Consider the following 21,659-nt stretch of genomic DNA (forward strand, 5'->3'; position numbering starts at 1 on the left):
TTTGGTTAGACCTAATTCTGATCCCTTCAAAATAAGCAATGAGATAGAAATTTCAGGAACCAAACCTTCTGTGTCTCTCACCCATCTCTCCACTCTTTGTAGGAAGCATAGAACTATATAGACAATAGGAAAATAGAAAAATCTCACAAGGAAAGGGCCCCAACCATCTGAATAATAGTATAACATCTAATGCTGTTTAATATCATTTAAGGTAGAAGATAAAGGAGAAGAAAAATATTTAATGAGTTTAAATGTCTTGATTCCTGTAATTTCTAACTCATTGCTTATTTTGAAGGGACCCATAAAATGATTTCTCCTCAGGCAGAAATGATTGGCTACAGTAACAGCCAATCATAATTCAATTGTCTGGTTTGCCTCTTTTCTACTAACACTAGTAAAATAGCAAACAAAAGAATGAGCAAATTGTGTTTCTTACAGAAACTATAAGAGTATTTCATGTGATATGATTCAGTTATTAATTCAACTAAAATTTATTCAAAATCTACCGTGAACCAAGCATTGTGCTATACAATGGAAATATAGCAGTGAAAGAAATAGAAAAAATCCCTGCCCTCAGGCGCCTTACATTCTAGTGAGGGGAGAGAAACAATAAATAAAATAAATAAGTAATGATATAATGAGATTTCACATAATACTAAGTTTCTGAATTAACAAAGTAGGATAAGGGAAGAGAAAATGACAGCAACAGGGCTTCCCTTATCAGATGCTACTTAGTGGAGGAAATGAGTGGTTTATCTGTATGGAGATAGCGGGTCTCAAGCAGAACAACCAGCTAAAGTAAAAATGATATTGAATCAGGATTAATGTGTTTGAGTAACAACAATTCAGGACATGTAGTTGGAATTCTGTGAATGAATTGGAAAGTGGTGGAGTATGAGGTTGAAGAGGTAAGACAGATCAGGCAGCCGGAAGGTCCAGTAAGATGACAACTAAAAAATGACAACTGGATTTGGCAACTCAGAATTCATTGGCAACCTTGACAAATGTGTTTATAGTGTAGTGTTACAGTATAGTGTTGATGACGAGAGTGATTATTCTATTTAAGAGAGAATGAGAGATGAAGAAGTGAAGACAATGAGTATAGCCCTCTCTTCCAATAAGGTTTATTGTAAAAAGAAGCAAAAACATAACATTAATTCATCATTTTTTTGGTAAAAGAAACAGCAAAATGTGATGGATAGGTACTATGCAATACTATGGAGTAGTGAGAAGCAATGGACTAGGTAAACATATCAATATGGATATCTTTAAATATTGTATAGTTGAGGGGCACCTCAACTATAGGTGGCTCAGTTGTTTAAGAGTCTGCCTTTGGCTCAGGTCATGATCCCAGGTCCTCAGATCAAGCCGTGCATCGGGCTCCCTGCTCAGTGGGGAGTCTCTTTCTCCCTCTGCCTCTTCCCCTGCCCCCTTCTATCTCTCATGAATAAATAAATAAATAAAATCATTAAAAAATTGTATAGTTGAGTGACAGAATGAAGATGATAGAATTTATACACAATACGATTTACATGAATTTAAAATCTTTTTTGGAAACAGGTATGGGAGGGACAGAGGAAGAGAGAAAGAAAGAATCTCAAGCAGACTCCACACTCAGCACTGAGCCTGACATAGGGCTCAATCTCACAACCCTGAGATCATGATCTGAGCCAAAATCAAGTTGGACACTCAACCATCTGAGCCACCCAGGCACCCCTACATGAATTAAAATATTGATAGAGAAAAGATGTTACAAGGGTGCCTATCTGGCTCAGTAAGTGGAGCATGTGACTCTTGATCTTGGGATTGTGAGTTTGAGCCCCATGTTGGGTGTAGAGATTACCTAAACATAAAATCTTTAGAAAAAGAAAAAAGAAAAGAAGTTACATATTTCAGAAGCAAACATATGTTAAAGGACCTTTAGCAACCACAGTACCAAGGTAATGAGTAAGAGCTGCTGCTCTAGCTGAGGTGAGTGAAGATTACTGCTGCAGTGGTAGTAATCATTATAGTAGCAGTAGTAAATTTACAAAAACAAATATATCCACAATTTAATAAAGTTTTCAGAGATTACAGACAAAAGATGCAGACAATGATTTCTGAGAATTACTAGAAATAAATAAATGAGAAAGTCCAGATTGTCAGGATCAGGTCAATAAGTGTAGAGAGGACAAAAAGATGATATTACTGGGAGCAACTGTGAAAGTAAAATGATCTAAAGAGGCTAATTGAGAGACAAGTTTGGGGTGGGTTTACAAAGGGATAATGATCAACTTCCCAAGGCTCCAACTTTTGATGTCTTTGATCTGTAATGGGCTCATTAATACATTTTTTTTTCAATTGCCCAGGAACATGTTGAGTGAAAGACTCAAATATTGGCAAGCCAGCCCAGCCAGAGCTCAGTAGCAGGCCAAGGAAGTGTATCAGTTTGAGACATTCATCCCAGCTTGACAAATAAGCTATTAGATTAAAGTTGTTGAGGCACAGGGGTCCTGGTATAATGAAGTCAGTGCTGAATTAGAATGACTTTTGAGGATAAAAAAGAACTAACATGGCTAAGAGAGATAATGGCATAGGGTACATTAGCCAAGTTATTTCACTATGAAGCGAGGAAAATTTGAGACACTGGAGGATACTGTTACTATGAAATGAGGGTTACAGGAATCCTAAAGCAGAAGCTGGCAAAAAGCACACGAAGTGATACGCACTTTGTATCCGTCAGAGCCAGAAAAGAGCTGACTGCTTATTTTAAGAGAAATGGCCTTGCAAGACAGAGGGAAGTAAGAAAGCCATTTTGAAAAATAAGTTTTGATCAAATAGATTATATTTTACCCCAGACATTGAGATTAGGTCAACTAACCCTAATCCCGCTGGGTCTTTTCATCACCAAATTGTATCAAACCAGACTTCCCTTCTCCTATACCTGTGTACAATGGGCTTTTTAAATGGAAATACAAACCATCCCTGTTAAAAATTTCTCTAGTTTGTTAGACACCATTATTTGGCCTCTTTGAAATATCAGAGTATAATATTTGACAGCGACCTCAGACAGATATGTATCTGTCTCAATGACTCTGCTTCCTGTACATACATTTTCAGTAGAACTGTGGCTCATGGTTATTGCTTCCATTTTCATAACTTCATATATGGCTTCTGGGTGATATTATCAGATTCTCTGTCTGAAACCACCATGGATTATTGATGCTTCTGTAAGAACCATCTCAATCCCAGAATTCTCTCCTGAGTTCCAGAATGGTATTTCCAATAGCTCACTAACCAACTCTTCTTGACTTTCCCACAAGTACAGCAAACTGCAAATTTCAAACTGAACTCATAACATGTAGAGTGAGAATGAAGGCAGATGGTAACAGTGCTTTGCCAGCACAGACTGTAGTACTTGGGTCAAGGAGAGCTACTAACAGAAGCCAGAGTTGTAGAGTAGCCATGGCTGAGTGTAGGCTCAGGCCAATGTGTCTGAGCCTGCCTCACATACTTATCTGAAGACACTCAAGGTCCCAGGGTAGATCCCCAGGGTTCAGTGACTAGAGATCATGGCAGGACCACAACCATCAGCATTAGGGAGTAAATTACAATGAAATCGACAGAAGAATATGCAGTATATCTCAGAGGAAGCCAGTGTAGACTCCTGATTATTGTAGACCAGATGGCCTAGCCCCCTCTGATTTCAAGACAAAAATACCTTCCATCCTCCTAGGGAGAAGGGAAGGGGCAAGGGAAAGGGGAAATTCCTGAACTGATTATGCAAAAGAAACTAAGGTATAAGCTGGAAGTGACAAAGTTTATTTTGAATCACCTTAATAGTTTTACTACCACTGAATCCCAATGGAACCTTCAGTTACAAACAATATTACTTTTTGTACATCAGAGGACACGTCTGTGAAATGTAATTACATTAATTCAAACACATTCAGTAAGGAAAATAGAATTTAATGTTTGTATATTTTGCGATCACAATCTTAGAAAATTTCTTTAATAAAGATGTAAAGACTATCCAACAAGAAGAGTAAGTATGTGCTAGCTTTATAATAGGAAATCTGGACACATTCAAAAATAAATAAAGGCAGTATCCACCATTGATTGAGCTGGGACATGCTGTACTAGTAATGGTTAAGAGCATTTACTTTAGAATTGGGCAGATGTAATTTCTGTGCTTGGCTACACAACTCATTTGCCTTCTGATGTGGGCAAGATATTTAACCTCTCTAAGTCTTAGTTTTTTAAATTTGAAATTGAGGATAATTATGTCACTAAAGTAAGAAAGTTGTATATGTTAAATGAGATATTCCCCATAAAAGCACTTAAGGTCTGACAGATAATTCAATAAATATTAGATACTGAAAAAATTTCTCCTTCCATAATGTTCTCTGTCTTAGACAATCTTCTATCATCCATCTAGTGGCCCAAGTCAGAAATTTGGCAGTGATCCTAGATTTTTCTCCCTTTTGTTCCCAACTACAACTATGACATTTATGCCATATGTCTTAAATCTGACCCTTCGTCTCCATCCCTACAGCCATTATTACCTTAGTTCAGACCCTTATCTGAACTGTCAGATATCACATCTGTCCTAAAATATTACAAGAGTCACCTAATTAGTCTCCTGAAAGTCTTTTTTAGATTTCATATTCCCTATCAGAGGATCTGATAGTAGACCCTTTTCCGGAAATATCTGAATATCCTTTCCCTAAAACTCAGACTATGTGTCTCACCACCAATATGTGCCATTGTTTCAATTTTATAGATGATAAAAGAGGTTTACAGGAGACTAACATACCCAAGGTCATACAGTTATTAAGTGGCAATGGAAGTATCATTAAGATGCTCTAGAAAATAAGAAAATTAAAGCAAAAGTAATTAGAGGAAATGTAATTTTGGAAAACAAATTTCTAAAGAGTTAAAAAAAATGACAGCAGCCATCTGTTTTTGTGAGTTATGGGGTTTCAGTATAAAACTACCACTCATTTCAATAATCATGCTTTTAAATTATAGAGAAGAGCTAAGACAGGTGTCATAAGGCTGGCAGTAATATTAATCCAGATACACATGATACAAGTTCCTTTAATATAAGTAAAAGCTACAACAAATGAACTGACCTAAAATGGCTACGTACAGAAAGAGATGGAGCAGCATTTTTCCAGTTGGAGGTGCAGCTCTTCTGGCCCCACACAAGGCCACACAATTGTCAGTGATATTGTGTGATCAGGATTAGGATTCCGTCAAGTCTTCCAAGAAGACAAGCCTAAGCACCCTCCCCATCATCTTTCTGTTGTTGTTTGAGAGAGGTCTTATTCCCCTGTGGCAACTTCTAATTGTTCTGAGAGGCATGAAGAAATTCTGATTTCCATGCCAGCCTGCTGGCTTGATGCAACCATGTGTAAATCAATTGCATTAGGGCATTAATGCGCCTTGTCCATGAATGTTCATGTCCACTCACTTGCCTTGTAAGTAAGAGAGCTAGTACAAGACATAGGGGCCTGGATGAAATCAGAAGCCAGTTACAGGCACTACCTCATTGGACGTAGGCTTCAGACCTGCCTGAAGTTTCAGCTTCGTGTTCATAAAGAAAAGAGAACAGAAGAATAAGAACATAAAAGATGAAATATGAATTAGTTCGATCTATGGAACTAATGTGTGGCAATTTTATTCTCTATGAAACAAAAATAAACGTTGTCAAGTAGAATTTTAAGCATGCTTAATTTAATTCAACACTTAACAAACACCTGCATTTAAAGAAAGACTACACACCATGGAAGATTAGAGATAAGAAGAGCAGATTTGCTGCTACTAAGAACTGAGAGGCTAATACAGGGACAAGGGATAGGGAGAGTATTTTGGTAACTGATGAAAGGAATCTATGGGCCAGTTAGGCTAGAGTGCTTCATTAGTGGGAAATGACACTATGGGATGTTTTGTGCTAGATAACTTTAGTAAAATTAAATTGACCTTTTGCATTGCCTACCTACACACATGAGAACGTTAAATAAGATACATGAGGTTGTCGTTGGCATTTTAAAAAAATTCAATAACTTGGAAATAATAGATAATTCTATGATGACTTCTTTCAAGTCAGCATCGTAAAGAACACATTTTATGAAGGAGAAACTCTGGGTATTTGTTTAAAGTCTCTTAACCACATATTACACACCATATCCAAGGGTAAAAGCTCCAGAATTGTTCTATTTTGCTGAAGTTTTAAATTTTTTAAAAAAGATTTTATTTATTTATTTGACAGAAAGAGATCACAAGCAGAGAGGCAGACAGAGAGGAGGAAGCAGGCTCCCCACTGAGCAGAGAATCCGATGCGGGGCTCGATCCCAGGACCCGGAGATCATGATCTGAGCCGAAGGCAGAGGCTTTAACCCACTGAGCCACCCAGGTGCCCCAAATTTTTTTAAATTTTTAAAAAAGATTTTATTTATTTATTTGACAGAGAGAGAAAGAGAGAGAGAGAGAGATCACAAGTAGGCAGAGAGGCAGGCAGAGGGAGAGGGGGAAGCAGGCTCCCCGCTGAGCAGAGAGCCCGATGTGGGGCTTGATCCCAGGACCCTGAGATCATGACCCGTGCCAAAGGCAGAAGCTTAACCCACTGAGCCACCCAGGCACCCGATTTTAAAATTTTTTTAAAGATATTATTTATTTATCTGAGAGAGAGTGAGCAGGAGAGGGGGAGGGTCAGAGGCAGAAGCAGACCCCCTCCTGAGCAGGGAGCCCTATGCCGGACTCAATTCTGGGATTCCAGGATCATCACCCGAGCTGAAGGCAGTCACTCAAACAACTGAGCCACCCAGGCGCCCTATTTTGCTGACGTTTTAAAATCACTTTTTGTTTCTTTAATATCACTCTTAACAGGACTCTGTCAGGTAAAAAGCAGGGGCAATTTCTTGTTTTATACTCATAAGCTACAGCTCAGCCATCAGTCTATCAACACAAGGATGTGAGAAGAGCCACTGGGAAGATACAGAGTACACACGAGAAAACCATGGGCTCCCTGGATGAGACAGGGAAATATAGAAAGAAATTACTGAATTGTTTTTGCTCCAGAGGCAATTTGCTGGGTAACTTAGATTCAAATAAGAAAAAAATGAGTGAAAATGTAACTCCGGGGTTGTTATTAGCACAGGTGAATTCTCCTTGTTTTGGTAACTCTGAAAGGTGCTTCCTCAAATAAAGAAGACATATCACACCATAAAGATCAGAAAACTGTCCTTGACACCAGTTTCAAGGTTAAGCCTGTGTTTACGTCCACATCCTGGGCAGGACGCTTTGACATTTATGACCTCTGACGCCATCTCCATATGCTGAGGGGCAGAGCCGGTTTGGTTACCTGTCAAGTCTTTGGTTTTCTTAACTGTCACTGAGTTTATTGTTCACTTTCTGGTCCAAATGACAAAGTAATTTGATTCACAGTCATAGCAGTGAAAATCCCAATTGGTTTATGTTTCTAACTATGCCAGAGGTAGGAATTGCACATAATATATATCAAAATCTAGAAAATATCAGGAAAGCAGGAAATAGATCAGATGTGAATTACTGAGCATCATATGGTTATGCCTAGAAAAATGCTGGTTATTTTCTCAATTGGTTCCAACATCTATCTTTCAATTTCCATTTTAGAATCTTAATGATACATATTTTAGAGTGTTGTATGCTTTTATAATTAGAGAGATCATATCTGATAAATAATCTTTAGTGAAGGCATTATATCTACTAATTTAGGTTTGAAGGAAATAAGGTAGATGGATTTATATGACTGAGTAAAAGAGAGTACAGACTTCAAGTTCCAGCAATATGACGGACTAGATATTCTGAAAACCCTTCAGCTAAACAGAAATCCACCCCAAAACCCACCAAGAGATGCTGGATAAAATAAGACATCATTTTAAATTAATATCTGAACTCACAATAAAATTAAGGAATTCCTCAGGGAACAAAATGAAGAGAGAGAACAGAAATTCATAGCAATTAGTTGTTTGGGGGTAATTTTCTTCTCTTCATTAGGAAAAAGCTTGTATGTAAAAGGTCATATGACAACAGGAAAACTGGATCTCAGAAAATAGGGATTTATATTTGAAATGCTTTTTTAAAATTTATTAACCCATGAGTTAGTTGGTAGTATATATTTTATTGTCCAAATATGGTAAGTGTATTTTTTAATTAAATTCTAATGTAACTGAAGTAAAATCTGAGATCATAGTTTGTATGACACCCGGTCTTTGAAGTTTATTGAGGCTTTCTGTATGGCATGGCTTGGTACAAGTTTAATGTTCCATGTGTGCAGCGAAAATGTGGATTTTCTAACAGCTGGAAGACTATCATCTATTATCCATTGACTACCTATATATATACATATAGATATCCTAATTTCCACTATGCAGTATCCCAATATCCATTATACAGTATCTGAATACTCATTAGGTGAAGCTTGTTAGTCATATTCATCTCTTATATACCCTTTTCCCTGATTCAGCTATGAATTGAGAGCTGTGTTGGAATTTTCAAAAGGAAAATGGTTTCCTTCAACTTTTGGGAGTTCTACAAATTCTACTTCATGAATTTTAAGGCTGTTTTAGTAGGTGCCTACACATTTAACCATGTTTGATCTTGAATGTAGACGTTTATAATGTGGTGACCTTTACCATCCCTAAGTAATGGTTTTGTGCATGTGTGTTAATGCCTATTTTCTCTGATATTAATATAGCTACATATTAATATAGCTAAGCAAGCTATAACTTTCTTAGAATTTATAGTTGTTTCACAGGTCTTTTTCCATCACTTTACGTTGAATTTTTCCCTATATTTAGATGTAGTTCTAGTAAACTGCATATATTTGTATTTTCCCACAATTAGTCCATCTGTTTTCAGTAGCCAGTTTAATCTATTTGCATTTATTCTAATTACAAATATATTTAGACCTATTTCTATCATACTAATTTATTACTTCTGTTTGTCCCATAATTTTTGTTTTATCTTTATCCTTTGTTACTTTTAAAAAAAAATGCTATCTGCCTTACCTCTTTAATAAGACAAATACTTTATTAGGATCACACATTTGTTGGTCTTCCTTACTCCCAAATTCTATCATGTAAATATTATCTACAAGGTTTAATTACAAGTAACTACAAATATATGTTCTCTTTTTCTTTAGTCTTAGATTTTTAAATGATATCAATATATTTTACCAAGATATTTGATAACCTTAATTTTGTTCATCTCTTCCTCTTTATTGTCTCTTATTTAAGCACGTCATACAAACTTTATGGTGTGAGGCCTCATGTGGCATAATCTGGTGGCCTTCTATATTTAAGGATATTTTTATGAGTATATATTTGAAAGGCAGTTATGTCCTTCTGTACTTCAAAAATTCTATTCCATTGTTTTCGTAGTTCCAGTTTTTTTAATTGTTATGTTATTCACTGTAAAATACATCATTAGTTTTTGATGCAGTGTTCCAAGATTCATTGTTTATGCAACACATCCAGTGCTCCATGCAATACATGCCCTCCTTAATACCCACCACCAGGCTCACCTGTCCCCCCACCCCCTTCCCCTCCAAAACCCTCAGTTTGTTTCTCAGAGTCCACAGTCTCTCATGGTTTGTCTTCCCCTTCGATTCCCCCCCATTCACTTCTCCTCTCCATCTCCCAATGTCCTCTGTGTTATTCCTTATGCTCCACAAGTAAGTGAAACCCTATGATAATTGACTCTCTCTGCTTCCAGTTTTACTGTTGAAAAAAATCTTTCAATTTGATTTTTGTGCTTCACCTACTACTAGATTTATCCTTTATTTTTCTATTTTCTACTTTCTGTTAATATTTTCCCCTCTAGGTATGTCTAGGTGTATTTTTTTCCCCTATTCTTCCATGTTGGCCCCCTAGGGGGACTTTCACTCTGAGATCTTTCTTTTAGTTTTTGGGCAAATTTATCTCTGTTATTGCTTCAAATTTTTCTGCTATGTTTTTTTTTCTGATATCCTGACTATGTCCATCTTCCATATTTCTTAGCTTTTCTTTTATAGTTCTTACTTCCTTTTTTTTCTTCCTTCTATGAGATGTCTTCAATCTGCTCTATAAATTTCCTAATTTCTTCTTCAGTTTTATCTATCTGGTCTTTATCTCATGTATTGCATAGTTAATTTCAATTATTATATACATTATATCACCTAAATAATTATTAAAGTAAATAATAAATTTATTTATAATTATTAGTAAATATAATTTAATGTTTATAAATTTATAATAAAGTGTACAAAAATAAAAATAAATATAATAATAATTATTAATAATGATAAATTACTTAAAGGGATTTTTTTCATCTTCTTATGTTCTTCTTTTGTATTGCTTATATCTTCCATTATCCATTTTAGTAGGTTTATTAGGCTATATACTATTGCCTCCCTTTTGCCTTCATGGAATCTGTACCTAGAATGCTAGATTTTTTTTTTTAATTTATGCTTCTTAAATACACTGTTATCTTTGCCTGTTTGCTCCTTTCCCCTTGGAGTATTGGCTCTGCTGTTAAGTAATGTCATGTCCCTTTGAAACACTCCTTGGAACCCAGCTGCCAAGCTGGGAGGAAGCCCAAGCAACATTTTGGGAATGCCCACGTGGGAGAAAAAAGGCCCCTGGCCAACATCTCCAGCTGTGTTCCTAGACATCGGCCAACTATATGAATGAATCCACTTTGGACATTCCAGCTGCTATAGTGCCCCAGCTGCCATCACCACATTAAGCAGAAGGACCAGCTAGCCAGCTCATAAAATGGTGAGAAATAGGAAGTTGTTGTTTTAAGCTATTAAATTTGGGGATGTTTTGTTACACAGCAACAGATAACCAAAACACAAGTCTTTTCCATGTGTCTTTTCACAATGTGGTAGCTGGGTTCCCAGAAGGAATGTTCCAAGAGGACAAACCTAATTGCTAGTGCTTATCAAGGTCCAACTTAAATCATAATTGCTAATGTTCCATTGTCACATGCACAAGCCCAGAGTTAATATAGTAGGGATATTATGGAAGGGAATGAATAAAGGGAATTGTAGTTCATTGATAGCCGCCAAAGTAACAGTCTACCTTGATACATTTCAGAAAATACAGACCTCATTCTCTGGCCATTAATAAGAAAAAGATAAATTTTAAAAATCCAAAGATTTGGAATTTTAAAAGGCCATATCTACAAAAACTCATGAAACAAAGAACACATAAAAATGGAAATCAAGAAACATTTAGAACTGAGTGGTAGTGAAAATAATCATATCAGAACTCATGGGATTCTACTGTCATACTTAAAATGAAATATGTAGCATTTAATCCTATATTTAAAAGAATGAAGGACTAAAAGTTAATGATCTATGCCTTTAACTTGAGAAGTAAGAAAAAGAATGGAAGAAATTGCTCTTTAAACAATGCAAACAACTTAAAATTGCCTTGAGTTATATTTTCTGAAGGAACTTTCACATACATAATCTCATTTTATTCATGTATCTTTTATTTACAGCCTGTTTGCCATGAAAACCCAGTGGGTAGTCAGAGCAGGTATTATTAAAGCCAATTTTAGAGATCATAGTATTGAGGTTCAGAGAACTTAGTGACTTATCGAATAACACATGGCTTGTAAGTCATAGAGTAGTGATTCAAAACAAGATTTAAGAACCTGAGTCTAGGGGCGCCTGGGTGGCTCAGTGGGTTAAAGCCTCTGCCTTCAGCTAGGGTCATGATCCCATGGTCCTGGGATCGAGCCCCACATCCGGCTCTCTGCTCAGCGGAAAGCCTGCTTCCCCCTCTCTCTGCCTGCTTCTCTGCCTACTTGTGATCCCTCTTTCTGTCAAATAAATAAAATCTTTAAAAAAAAACCTGAGTCTAGAGTTCATTTCAATATATTATAATGTTAACTTATATTAGGGGAGAATATATCAAATAGATAAATATTATGACCACTATTGAGCAGTTTTGGGTGAATCGCAGTATAAGATGCACCATATGTAACCAATGTGGCTTAAGCTTAAGAGAGAGTTCTAGGAAACTGCCATTGTATCAGAGTGTGTAACCTATTCTTGTGTTCTTCAGTAAGAAACTACAAGAATAATTCAGTGCTAAAACTAAAGGTGCTATCAAGCCATGAAAGACCTGGAAGAACCTTAAAGGGAAAAAGTCAATCTGTAAAGCCTCCATACTCTATGGTTCCAACTATATGACGTTCTGGAAAAGGCAATACTACAGGGATGATAAAAAGATCAGTGTTTGCCAGGGATTGGGGTAGAGGGAAGGGATGAATAGGTGGAGAACACAGGATTTTTAGGGCAGTTAAAATACTCTGTATGACACTATAATTATGGATAAATATCATTATACCTTTATCCAGATCCATAGAATGTACAACACTGTAAGTGAACCCTAAATTTAACTATGGGTTTAAAGAGTATGGGGAAGACACAACGGTCATTATTCACTGAATATTTGTGATATGTCAAGGTAGGCTCATCAGTTGTAACAAATGTCCCACTCCAGTGGGGGATGTTGTTAATGGGAGAAGCTATGTCTTTTCTGGGCAGGGGTATATGGGAAATTTCTGTAACTTCCCCTCAGTTTTACAGTAAATCTAAAACTACTCTAAAAATTAAGTCTTAAAAATAAACTATAAGAAAAACTATAAGAGCGAGGCACGCTGGATATCTTACATTTGTCCCTTTAAGTACTACCCTTCACCCTGCCCTACCCAGCTCTATGCCATGGTAGGCTGACCTATATGGATTCATTGCACCAGTGATTTCCCTTGACCTTTGGTGTCTGGTTGTGATCTGACACAACATGGACAGAAGGAGAGAAATGAAGGCAGGGCTCTTATATCCATGTTTCTCACTCTTTTGGGTCACCATGGTTGAGTCCATCTGTGGAAGCCCATAGCTCCTGCCCAGCAGCCTTCTTCATACATCTATCTACTAGGGTTTCATTAATTGGTCCCTCCCATTGTACTGTTAGGTATAAGGGTCATAAGAGCTACCTGTTGGTGTTAGTCCTTAGATACCACATTCTCTGTCATTGGTTTTCATAAACCCTGAACACACCTGTATGAATAGTCCCTTTACCAATTTATTTTCATATTACTCACTTTGAGCATGCGATAAATTTCTTCCCAGGGCACTGGAAAGATAAAAAATGTTAAATAAAAGTGCTGCAACCAATGGTTGTTCACATGAAAATCTAGAATTAAAGATAGGAAACCTTTATCAAGGAGGTCCTTTCTGACTTTAGCCAGTGTTATTGAGACTGCTGAAATTTCTATAATCATGAATTTTGCTGGACTGAAACAGCAGTTTTCTGCTGAAGCCTATTTCTAAAATTAATATAGGTATGCTGGTTAGGTAATCATGCACTATAGTGGTTTGAATAGGGTTATCTGGGAGGAGCTGGTGGAATTGAGAGAACCCAGAAACTTAAGGACTCTCCAAAACACCTCTTGAACTACCTTTACTAAATAAAAATAATTGATAAGTGGTGTTGGAAGCCAACATTACATTCTAAGGAAGATTAGAGAGGTCTCTCAACTCAACATACCAGGCTAATGGTTTTCTTATCCAAACTTTGAGACCAGACCATTAAGCAGGGATCAAGAGAAAAAAAGCTTTGCATACAGGAGAAAAGAGAAACCCTGGGGGGTCAGCACATCTTTGGTTTTTCTATTTGCTCATCAGGGATTCAAACAGCATGACCCAATGGTGCTATTTGCATTAGTTGCTATTAAGAATTCTCCAGAATGAATTTTGGGGCAGTCAACCTACGTTTTACTCGATAAATAATTCTAGAAAAAAACAAACAAACCTGGTGGTGACTTATGGTTGCTCAGCCTCTAGATCAATCCTAGATCCCCAAGGCCAGCACCAGAAGTGATGGCTATCTGTTAGCAGAAAGTCCCACCGTGGTCCAGCCATGGGGAAACCTTTACTAATTTGTCAGTGGAATTGAGGGACATGTTAAATCTGAACAGGCAGATGCAGAGATGGTTGGACTGGCCATATAAGGAACTTACTTCTTGTCCAGGAGATGCTCATGAGAGTCACGGATTCAATCACTGAACATTCCATTCCTGTCCATAATACAATCACTCTTTGTACCAGTGAATAATGAATGTGGTATCTTCCCCACAGTCTTTTTAAAAAGCTTTCCATAAATATTTTCTGATGACTATGACAAAAGCACTTGCATATGATTTACTACTGAATATATGCATAGGATTCTGGTTTTATTTTGAAGTTTTATTACAAAAATTTCAGACATACAAAACATGAAAGGTATAATATTATGAATACTTGCATTCCCATGACCATAGTAAAAGACAAAGTATTAAAAGAAAACCCAAAACAACTCTAACTCATAATAACAAATAGAATGGTGGTTACCAGGGGGACCTGAATGGCTGTCATTTTAGTCTCTTGCTCTTGGTTTCAGCTCAGGTCTTGGTCTCCAGGTCCTGGGATTGGCCCATGTCAGGCTTTGCACTCAGTACAGAGTCTGCTTGTCCCTCTCCCTCCCCTTCCTCTCCTCCCCCTGCTCCACTCTCTGTCTCTCAAATAGATAAATAAAATCTTAAAAAAAAAAAAAGAATGGTGGTTACCAGAGACTGGGGATGGTGGCTGGAGAAAAGGGAAGATACTGATTGAATGGTATAAACTTTTAGCAATAAGATGAATAAATTCTAGGAAACTAATTCACAATATGTAACTATAGGTAATAGTAACTGTAGTTAATAATAGATACTTGAAATTTGCTGAGATCTCACGTGTTCTCACCATATATGCACGCACACACACACACACACACACACAAATGGTAACTGTAAGAGGAGATGGATCTGTTCATTAGTTTGATTCTGGTAATTATGTTAGTGTATACATATACCAGAATATCATGCTATGTACCTTAAATACATACAATTTTTACTTGTTCAAAATAAAAATAAAAAAGAATAAAGCATTACAAATGCGAGTCTACTGACCTTTCTTCAGATTATACTCTTTCACCTTCTCCGTGCTGACCACTATCCTGAATTTGGTATTTGTCACTCACACACATGTCTTAATTAGTTCACTAATATGTAAGATTCCTAAATAATACATATTTAATATATCATGTAAAATATAACCTTATGCAACTTGTTTTTCACTATGCAATATGCTTTTAAGATGTATACACATTTACTTCTCTAATCCATTTACTTCTCCTGATGGAAATATTCCATTGTATGAATATATTATAGCTCATATATTATTATAATTACTTGTTTTCTCATTAGACTCTAAGATTAATGAGAATGTGGTGTGTCTTATTTATATCCATCACTAAAGCCTGGATTCCTAGCACAAGTCCCAGTAAATATTAGGCATTCAATAAACACTTGTTAACAAAAAGATCGCTTTCATAAATGTTGACTCTGCTCTTTTAGCTCATCTTCCCTACAGGCACAGTTCTGTGTAGCTACGTGATTGAATGTAAGCCAAAATGAGTTGTGCACCTTAAAAAAGAAAACCCCCCATCCATTCCTTTCTGCTCTTCTGTGTGGATGTGGATGACACCTAGGAAAACCTTGAAAGCCAGAAATTCAATATAGCAGAACCTCTATTAGCCAGAGACTCCAAATGACTATGTGGAGGAGGACAGCCCTATGAGCGGTTCATCAGTGCTGTACTTTAATGGAAGAGATACGTACACTTCCGTTGTTGTTTGGGCCATTACAGGTGTGCACAGTTGTTATAGTTGTCAGCCTATCCGACCCAATAAATATTTCTGTATGAATTTACCTCTGAGCTCTGATTGAGCTGGATCTTAAAGTTTCCTATATATAACATTTTCATTGTTATTTCCTGAGATTCCAACATTTGAGTTGTGATTTGTTCTGTGAATCAGGTTATTTCATAAAGGATTTAATCTTTTTTATTGCATTGAATTTTCTGGGGGGGATAAATATTTGCTTTCTTAGTTTGGTAATCAAGAAGTATTATTGTTCAGTTATAATGATCAGAAAATGTTCCCTGCCCTGCTTCTAACTATTTAGAAGATATTAATTTTTATTTATGGTTAGTGTTGCAAATGTTTTATGTGTACACAAATAGGGCATAGGGTTTAAGTTTTTAGTCCTTTATCCTTATCGTGGGAGAACGCATTTTCCAAAGATGGCAATAGAATGACTCTCATCCCCCATGCTCTCCTGCTATGACACTTGCCACTCTCCCTTCAAAAGAGCCTGCTTCTCGAAGTAAGTCAGAGAAAGACAAATACCATATTATTGCACTCATAGGTTGAAGAAATAAAATAAATGAGCAAAGGGGAAAAAAAGAGAGAGGAAGAGGCAAACCAAGAAACAGACTCTTACCTCTAGAGAACACACTGCTGGTTACCAGAGGGGAAGTGGGTGGGGGGTGGCGGAAGCAGGGGAGGGGATTAAGGAGAGCGCGTGTTGTGGTGGGCATGGAAGTGCTGAATCACTACACCGAAACTAGTATTATACTGCATGTCCACTAACTGAAATTTAAATAAAAAAAGAGCCTGCCTCTTCAACCCCTTGAAACTGGGCAAGCCCTGTGACCATTTTGACCAATAAAATATTACAGAAGTGGCAGTGTGCCAGTTCCAGGCACAGCACAGACCTGGCAGCTTCTACCTCCTGGCTCTTGGAAGCCAGACACCAGTAAGAAGCATGACTAACTTGAGAACAGCTTGCTGTGAGGAAGCCCTAAAGCATGTGGAGAGACTGACGGCTCGCAGTTTTTTCAACCACCCCAGCCCATGAGCCAGACATGCCAGTAACGAAGACTTCAGTCGATTCTATCCATGGCATTTGATGGAAACCTAGTGAGAACCACTCACCTGTGCTCAGTCAGCACTAAGAACTGTGAGAAATCATAAATTATTTTTCCAACTCGAGGTAATGAGGTGTTTTGTCATGCAGCAAAAGCGAAAAGCTCTTATTTGTTTATGTGACATTTCAAGGGCAAAGAGATATCCTTCTACTTACTACATGCCCTGTTTTAAGTAGTCACTCTGCAGAAGTGGGATGGATCCTCTCACCCAGAAGGTGGTCCAAACAACATGACACCCACACCAAATGGGTTTGAAATGATTTACCACTCACATAATAAGGTTTCCCAGAGAGATATGCGTGGCTCCCAAGGAGGTCTAAGTGGCTTGATGGGACTGGGGAAGGAGACCGGCTGTGGGTTTTCATCTTGGTTAGGGGTTGGGGCTTGGCCTGGAGTGGGGGTTCTCCCTTGTGTGGGCCAGGGCTTGTATGATTTGAACTTCCCACCAGTACCAAGGACAGTGGCACCCAGACTTTCTCAACACCTTGCTCAGATGTAAGGCCAGAGGAGGAGGAGGAGGAGGACTACTGGGGCCTGAAAACTCTCAGCAGATAAACAACAATGGAGTCAGACCCTGTAACGATACCTGTGGTAGGACACTGTAGACTTTGGTGCTATGTGATTGGACACATAAAACTCATAACCTAAAATCTACATTGCTAATTACTCATTTCTCATCATGAAGTATTCTTTGTTGTATTATTTAATACTTTTGTCTCTGAATTCAACATGTCTGATACCAATAACATAACCTATTGTTTTTAGAATTTTTGTTTTTATTCAGTTAAAATTTATGTAGAGTGAAATGCACAGTTTGTAAATGTCAATGTGGTGAATTTTAATTGACATATCTGTCCACCACCACATAGAGCATTTCCCTCACACCAGAATATTTCCTTTTACCCCTTTCAGTCAATTCCCATTCCTAATGTCAGTCACTATTCTCATTTTTCTCCCCATACTTTTCGCTGTTTTTGATCATCACAGAAATGGAATCTTATATTATGTACCCTTCTGTGTCTGTATTCTTTCACACAGCAGGTTTTTTAAACACTGTATTAAGAAGCATTTTAAACATATTACAAAGTTACAAGGGTTTGAATGTGAAAATCCGCATACCCACAAAGCAGAGTCTACTGCTAAACTTTTACCATACTTGCTTTCTCACATATCTGTCTGTTCATCAACACATAGTAGATTTTGGTGCATACTAAAGTCAGTTTACACATGTTAATATGATGTTTTCTAAATACTTCAACATGCATATCTTTATAGTTGAACATGTTCATATAGTTCCTTTTTTCTTTTAGTGGTAAATTTCACATATAATAAAATGTACAGATATTAGGAATATTCTTTGTTGAAATTTGACAAATGCATACATCTGTGTTGTCTAAACTTTCAAGGTATATAATATTGCCATCATTCCAGAAAGCTTCCTCATGCCTCTTTTTAGTCAAACCTCACCTTTACTTTAGATTTCAAGGTCCTACTTTAGTTATATCCAACACAATTTTGATAGACTTTATTTTAGAATAGTTTTAGATTTACAGAACCATACAACAAATTTTGATAGGTTATATTTTATTACCACTCATTTCATTTTCTAGTGTTTCTTTTTTTTTTAAGAATTTTATTTATTTATTTGAGAGAGAGAGCAGAGCAGAGGGAGGGGCAGAGAGAAACAGACTCCCCGCTGAGCAGAGAGCCTGATATGGGGCTTGATCCCAGGACCCTGAGACCATGACCTGAGCCAAAGGCAGACGCTCAACCAGCTGAGCCACCCAGGTGCCCCTGTAGTGTTACTTTTGATCACGAAAGTCTTTGTTTGTTATGCTTCATGGATGCAGATTGTTTTTCTTCTACTTTGGTATTTTTTAGTATGAAGGTTCACATAATTTGTAGGCCTTAGAATAAATTCAGTGGCCTGTAGCTGGCTAGCATTTAAAAAATTACACAATAGGTACCAAACAGAATGCGAGCATATAAGAAAGTTAGCTGTTGTTTTGTTACATTTTTGTTTCAATTTGTGTGTGTGCGCGCACATGTGTATGCATGCATACCTGTGTGCACACGTGTGTGCCCAGCAGATTCATGTGCATACATGCATATGTACATACACTGGGTCTTGATACATGAAGTATCTTTTCCTACAAAGTTGCCGTGACAAAGACAGTAAAGCACCACTCTAGAAAATTAGGTCTCATGGAGGGGAATAATATGATTACATTTGCATTTTAGAAATACAACTCTGGTAGCAGTTTGTCGAATGGATTACAGGTGGGCAAATGTACATGTGAGGAGAACAGTTAGAAACTTATTACAATAGTCCGGACAACAGGTGGTTAGAGCCCAACTTAAACATTAGCTAGGTTTAGAAAGAAAAGGAGAGATGTACCCGATAAAGAGACTTCATAATTGATTGAAATTGGAGTTGAATGAGAAGGCTAGGATGACTCACATATTTCTTGGATGGCTGCATAATGCCATTAATCAGATTAGAACATAACAAAGAAAGAGCACACTTCCAAGGGAAAACATATTAGGTTCTTGATGTATTTAGTGCAAGACTTCTGTCTTAGTCTGTTTGGGCTGCTATAACAAAAATAGCCTAGACTGGGTGACTTAAAAACAACAGAAGTTTAGGGGCACCTGGGTGGCTCAGTGGTTGAGCCTCTGCCTTCGGCTCAGGTCATGATCTCAGGGTCCTGGGATTGAGTCCCGCATCGGGCTTTCCCGTCTGCAGGGAGCCTGCTTCCTCCTCTCTCTCTCTCTCTGCTTGCCTCTCTGCCTGCTTGTGATCTCTCTCGGTCAAATAAATAAAATCTTTAAAAAAAAAAAAAGTTTATTAAAAAAAAAAAAAAACAAAAAACAACAGAGGTTTATGTCTCACAGTTCTGGAGGCTGAAAATTTCAAGATCAAAGTGCCAGCAGATTTGGTGTCTGGTAGCCAGCTTCGTGGTTCATAGATGGCCTTCTTCTTGCTTTGTCCTCACAGGGTAGAGAGAATGAGGGAGCTCCCTGGGATTTCTTTCATGAGGACTAATGCCCTTATGATGGCTTCATTCCAATGACCTCATCACTTCCCAAAGCCCCCCCCCCATACCATCACATTGGGAATTTTGTTTCAATATGAATTTGGGGGGACACAAGCATTCAATTTATGGCAGTTTGTAAAAGACATCCACTTAAGGATATTTACACTTTTGCCTATATAATGCTCAGAGAGATATCTAGGCCAGAAATACAGATTTGCAAGTTATCAAAGTATAAGTTGTTAAAACTTACTAGTAGTTGAGATTAGTCAAAGAGTGAATATTATAAGAACAGAGACCTTAGAATAGAACTCCTTGGAATACCAATATTTTGGGTATAGGAAATAGAAGAGACATGAAAATGAGGGACTTAGATTGAACTATGATAAAAGCAAAGAAGGAGTAGTTTCTGGAAGCTAAGAATACTTCACATACAAAAAGAGTTGTTGAAGTGCCAAATGCTGCAAAGAAATCAAATAAAAAGAATTGAATTTAGCGACTAGGAGTTGGTGACTTTGGCAAAAGCCATCTCATTCAGTGTTGACAATATCATGACATTGAATGTTCTGGTGTTCTAAGGAATGCTTAACCAGTTCTCTGAAAAAAAGTGTGGTATACATATATTCTTAATGAATTTCAATGATATTAAAGATTGTACAGCATGCAATTTATAATTACTAATATAACATACAACACTCTATATTGTAAATTGTCAATGTTCTTTAGTTAAGTTATCCTCACAGAATACGTTTGTATTCCGGCCACAACCGATGAATGAATGAAGGAATGTAGTTCTGACATCATGTTGGGTGATATTTTCATTTATGCTAAGAAGATGAGAGTGAAACATTAAAGGTCAACGATAAAACTTCACTCATTCTGCCTAGAACATGAGTGAATTTTTGCTAAATCAGATGACAGTTTTCTAACATTGGAAGAATATGTCATTTTTTTCTGCTATTAACAGCATAATGGTTACAGGTCTAGAACACTTCTACGTTTAATTCGCATTATTAACACTTTTTCTATCACTTTATTAAATCTAGAAAAGTACCAGAACAATAATCCAAGCTCTGGTTTGTAGCATTTACTGATTTCCAGGGTCTAAATACTCCTACTATGACTGATTTTAAACTACCAACATGCCACTGGAAAGGGAGCTAGAAAGAGATACACAGGAGTACACCACTGTGTATTGTTCCCACTAAACAGATACAACAGGCATAAAACCTCAAGAATTCAGATAATAAAGTGTAAGAAAATAATTAGGAAGTTATGAGTATTTATTACCTTATGAAATATACTTTATTTGCCTGGAGGTTTATATAATTTATTTTTTCATAATGACTTGAAACATCCTGAAAATTTAACGATTGTCCCTTGCACTCCAGCAAGCCACTGATTGGAAGAAAAGGAGGATGGTCCCAGACACGGACCTGGTGACTGTGGTCTACCATTGGCTCCAGCAAGTGTGATTTTTTTTTTTTTTTTTGGGAGAGGTAGTTTTTTTTTTTTTTTTAATTTATTTGACAGACAGATTACAAGTAGGCAGAGAGGCAGGCAGAGAGAGACAGGAGGAGGAGGCAGACTCCCTGCTGAGCAGAGAGCCCGATGCGGGACTCGATCCCAGGACCCTGAGATCATGACCTGAGCCGAAGGCAGAGGCTTTAACCACTGAGCCACCCAGGCGCCCCAGCAAGTGTGATTTTGATGAAGTAACTTTACTAGGTGGAGTCTCAATTTCCTCATCTTCAAAT

The 21,659-nt window shown here is 37.3% G+C and overlaps 1 long non-coding RNA gene across 1 annotated transcript in view; it reads left to right on the top strand.

Moving 5' to 3' along the window:
- LOC125092279 (uncharacterized) overlaps positions 1-21,376 on the top strand; it is a 50,534-nt gene extending 29,158 nt beyond the window's left edge. The window contains exon 3 of the long non-coding RNA XR_007124856.1: positions 21,294-21,376. This is a non-coding gene — a long non-coding RNA (uncharacterized LOC125092279). The remainder of the gene's footprint in view (positions 1-21,293) is intronic.
- Positions 21,377-21,659: the final 283 nt, after the last annotated feature.

The sequence above is a fragment of the Lutra lutra genome, chromosome X (genome assembly GCF_902655055.1).
Source record: "Lutra lutra chromosome X, mLutLut1.2, whole genome shotgun sequence".
NCBI classification, from domain to species: domain Eukaryota; kingdom Metazoa; phylum Chordata; class Mammalia; order Carnivora; family Mustelidae; genus Lutra; species Lutra lutra.